Source organism: Apodemus sylvaticus, chromosome 23 (genome assembly GCF_947179515.1).
Source record: "Apodemus sylvaticus chromosome 23, mApoSyl1.1, whole genome shotgun sequence".
Lineage (NCBI taxonomy): Eukaryota > Metazoa > Chordata > Mammalia > Rodentia > Muridae > Apodemus > Apodemus sylvaticus.
Window position 1 is genome coordinate 46,923,290 of NC_067494.1, and position 5,162 is coordinate 46,928,451.

The following is a 5,162-nucleotide window of genomic DNA, read 5'->3' on the forward strand; positions in this document are numbered from 1 at the left end:
GTCTTCCATTGAGCACAGGGACATTCTGGGTCAGCATAGACCTGACATAGTTAGGAGTCTGTCTCCTTCCAGTTGACAGGTGGGCCCAGACCCACTTCTCCGTGCCTCCTCTCCTTCAGGTACAAAGAGAATCATAGATAAAATATGGAAAGTCAACTCTCTGCTTCCTACTCACAGCAGACCTGACTTGGAGAGCAACAGGTTCAGGGCATGTGTGGGTGAATTCCACAAACCCAGTATAGGGAGTTGTTGGTTCTACCGTAACATCAGGCCTGGGTGGGTGTGCATGTGCATGGGTGCATGGATATGTGAGTGCAGGTGTGTGTCTGTGTGTGTGTGTGAGTCTCTCTCTCTTTCTCTCTCTGTGATCTTTCTATTCTTCATCCTTTCATCCTCCTCTATCCCTGTAGCCATGGATCATGGCAGTGACCCTTCTGGATTAATCTCCCTTTATCAACCAAAACAGATTATATATTCCAATATGCCAGGCATTGATCAGGAATACAGAAATACATAGATGTGCATAGATGTGTGTGGTAAAGTTTTCTATTATCAAAACCAAACCCAGAATGAGAGATCAGTGTGGCTGAGCAGGATGTATGAGGGTCTGAGCTCTAAGTGGAAATCTCAGCCCAGCGTAATATGATCCAAGTGTCCCTCTGGCCACTTTGGACTTCAGCCCCTTCCTTTCTCACAGCCACTTCCTGAGGCAATCCAGCCGTCAAGGGCGGTTAGCTTTACTGTTCAAGTGTCAGGGCAGCAAGTATCAAAGTGTCAGAGACGTAAGGGAGGGAAGAAGGAAGGCAAGGGTCAGCGGCCACTTTTGCCTTGTTGGGTTTTGTTTTCCCTCTAAGACATGAAGTTACTATCTGTAAACCTGAGGTGTTCTTAGGCAGACTTTGTGAGGCATAGGCTAGCAGCCCAAGTGGATGGAATGGGTGTAAGGAAGGAGCTCTGGTACCAATCTTCTCCTCACCAAATTGACTTCCAGTGAACTAACCCTGGTTTGGGAGAACTGCGAAAGCATCCGACCAGCCTGTTGGGGGCACCTGTGAGGGACCAAGAACAGATGTAGGATTCTGGGCCCATGCTGTATTCTTTATAACCTCGTAAACTGAGTGCAGAATACCAGTGGCACCTGTTGCTATGGTAGCAGGTGATAGACAGCTATGAGGTTGCCTTCTTAACACAGCTTTCACTCCCAGGGCTGAGATTTCTTCTCCCCAGTGACCCTCCTGCAAGCGTGGCCACCCCATTTTCCAGCAAATGCCTTGTGTTCCCATGGGGCCGCAGCCATCTGCCCTGGAAACCTATTCTTATGGTGCTGTCTGTGAGAGGCTCTGGATTTCCTTCGTGCCTATGTCTTGTGTTTCTCCCAGGCTCATTTCAGAAAACCCTTCAAGAAGCCCAAAGGTTGATGTTGATGTTCTGAGAATGAGGGGCAGGCTGCCCACTCAAGGGTCCATAGCAGGGAAGGTTTCCAGGCTATGCACCATGCTGGAAAAGCCTACAGGAAGTCATACCTTTAGCTGTGATGCATCTGCAGGCAGTACTAGGAGCCAGCTTTGTACTGATGGGCCCTGGTTAACCTGTAGCTGTGCTAAGGCATTCATCACCCACCTGACTGACAGTGATGGGAGTGTCCTTTAAGTTTTGTTTCACAGATTTGGTCTGCTGCCTGAAATATCTTAAAAACTGGATCCTTAAGGACATAGCAAATAGAGTAGTGGATTCTAACACCGTTGTGTATTTCAGAGCAAGCAAGGTACCAATGGTCAGCCGTCTGATTCCCACACGAGTGCTCTATCACTGAGCTAGTGGCCTTGGCCGCCCTCACCTTCAGATGACGGGCAAAACTAAGCTGTCCAAGCTGGCTTTGAACTTAATCTGTAGACCAGGCTACCATGGAACCTATGAGCCTCATTGTGCTTCTTGAGTATCTGGGATTAAATGCCTTAATCTTTAGACCTGCCCTCGAATGCTACTCTTAGGGTGCAGGGCAAGGGGTGCCCCTGAGCTGCTTGCCCGGCCTGACAGCACCCTTGTGATGGCAGCAGCTCCTAAGCAATGGCTTAATTTATGGTCCCTGTCTGTGCTGCCTGCTGGCCCTAGTTCATCACACCTCATATGACTGGAACACCCAGGTGCCTCCTGGTGTGGTAAATGTAGTTTGTTTCTAGAATGTTTCAAAGGTGCCTTTCCTCCACAGCTTGTTACTAGGGCACAGAAGACATTGAAATTGGAGCTGTATGATTTGGAGGCTAGTGCTTTTATGTCTTGACCCTGTGTGGCCCCAATATTACATGCTCTGGCTTAGGGGGTGTTGACACATTACCATCATGACAAGATATCTACACTCTGTTATCCATTTTGGAATGGAGTGAGCCAGGCCTGCCAAGTTCCAGGAAGCCCGCCGCCCTACAGTAAACCATAATACATTCAACTGGTGACCATCTCTCACATCGCTAAAGACATCTCCATCACAGGCCCTGGGGTGGATCCCATCTGTCATGGTCCCCTAGTGCCACTGATCTCCAGATTAGCGCTGGTATCGAGTGAAAAGTAAGAAGATCCCAGTGACACATGGCTAAAGTCTTCCACGGCGTGTTTTCAAAACTGCAACCATGTCAATATTCTATGGGATCCCTGAAGCTTCATCTCCATTGGTCCTGGGATAGCTGCCCTGCCTGTCCGTAGTCACATGGGCTTTGGTAGGCCATCTCTATGACACCCCTAGGTTAGTTATATTCATAAAGCCAAGGCACTCTCAGCAGAGGTACAATGTGGAGGAGGGTTCCGGCTTCCACCTACTAAGGATGGGAGTCAAAGATTCTCTGTAGTCACTGTTCTCTGATGGCTGTGTCACACAGCCACCATTGCATGTACACCCTGTTCAGAGGTCCTCATCCCCCATTGAGTACCAGGGCTTAACAGTAGGCTTTTGGGCTTTGGTCTCAGCATTACAGAAACACTCCATGACTGTAGCTGACCATGTGTGCTCCCAGGGGGTGTCTCTCTGCTGGACACATAGATGTAAGTTCAGGTTGCTCATGCCATAGGGCCAGCAGGCCACTCTGCATGACAGAACTGTTACCAGAGTTCCAGCATCTGTTCAGGGACCACAGGAAGGGTGAGTGTTGACTTTCGTTCCCAGCCCCATAGAGGGATATAGGAAGGAGACTCTGGGACTCTGCCTGGATCCCTCCTTATGCCCATTCCTTGTCCCCAATGTACCCTCTTGGGCAAAGCTATGGGGAAAGCCTGGTCTCTAATTGTCCTCTTCATTCCCTAAGGACCATGACCACTGTCTACAGCTCTGTACAGCCTGGCAGCCAGAGAAACTTGGCATAGTTCCCCATGTGTCAACACAGGCCCAGAGGAAGGACAGAAATAGAATCTTTATGAGACCCATGTGGCTTCTCAGGGTCAGCCAATGGTCTTGGCTCCTTGTCTATGAAGACACAGGGCACTGGTCCTGCCCTCCATGCACCCCTAGCTGCTGCACACACACTAAGGATGAGCTGAGCTGGCCTCTGCTGCTCCTGGGAGCATGGAAACCACAATCCCTGGGCCAAAGGGACTAGCGTGGGACAACTGAGCACGAGGCCCCTGCCCTAAGGCCCCAAGAACCAGAAGACCCAGTTGGGTTCTCACTGCTCTATTTCCAAAGATGATGAAGAGCAGCTGTCACAGCAGGACAGGCTCTGTTGGGAAAGATAGACAGGCATATACAGGCCCAGAGATGGATGTACTGTGGTGGTGCTGGGACTGTCTGATCTTCACAGGCATACTTAGCCATATTACCCAGCACTTACTCAGCTCTGTCTGGAGTGCCTTGGTCCCACAGGAGCCCTGTGGTGGTGAAGACACTGACAAAGCCAAGGACCTAGTCTCTACCATGTTCCTGTCCACATGTGACTCCTGCTGGGAGCCAGAAGTATGGACAGCCATGTCAAAATGGGGACATGGACTGCTTTCTTCCTTGGGAGAACTTGTGAAGCCCAGGACCAGGTGACATGTTTGAGGCTAGACAAGGAGGAGTAGAGTGACTTTACTTGAGGTTTAGGTATAGAAACCCTACTGAGGGCAGAGACTACCCCTGGGTCACAGTCTTCAGGGACATATGTGGTGTGACGAAGCTATGGCAAAGCAGGCTGGACACACCCCCAGGGTAGCCTTCCAACAGAAGAATCACTGTCTAGAGAAAGACCTAACGAGTTGAAGGGGTTTGCAGCCCCATAGGAGGGTCAATAATATGAACCACCTAAGGTTGGTTTAGCTCCAACCTTGGGAGCTTTAGCTCCCAAGGACTAAACCACCAACCAAAAAGCACACATGGAGGGTCCCATGGCTCCAGCTGCATATGTAGCAGAGGATGGTCTTGTTGGACATCCAAGGGAGGAGAGGCCCTTGGTCCTGAGAAGGCTCAATGTCCCAGGCTAGACGAATGCCAGGACAGGAAAGCAGGAATGGACGGGTTGGTGAGCATGGGGAGGGGAATGGGTTAGGGGGTTTTCAGAGGGGAAACAGGGAAAGGGATTAATATTTGAAATGAAATAATGAAAATGTCTAATAAAGATAACTATACTTAAAAAAAGAATCACTGTCTCCATTCAGGTGCACAAATGCGGTGTGTGTGTGTGTGTGTGTGTGTGTGTGTGTGTGTGTGTGCGTGCATGCTTGTACGCATCTACATGTGTGCCTGTGTATATGTGGGTGGGGAATGTTCTGACACCAGTCCTACCCCATGCTGGGCAGCCATAGTTGCCCAGACTCCACTTAACAGTAGGGTTTTATTCCTAATGGTTTTGTAATGGAACACAGTGTACCTCTTTGTCTGGATAGGTAACCTCATTTTGTACCAATGGGGAACACTGATCTTTTAGGATTGCAGCCTGTGTCAGCCTTGGGGGCCCTCCTCCTCCAGTGGCCAGTCTGCTCTATATCAAACTGTGCAGCATATAGAACCTTCACATCTGCCAGCACCCGTGTGTGTGTCCTTGCAACAGCTGATATCCTGGCTGACTGTCCCCACTCCACCTATTCTGATGAGCTCAGGATGCACAGAAGAAGGCCTAGATGAGGAGGTGCTGTTCCACCCAGCCAGCCAGACTTGAGCTCCATTCTGGCAAATGATGTGGTCGAGATACGGCCCTTACAGG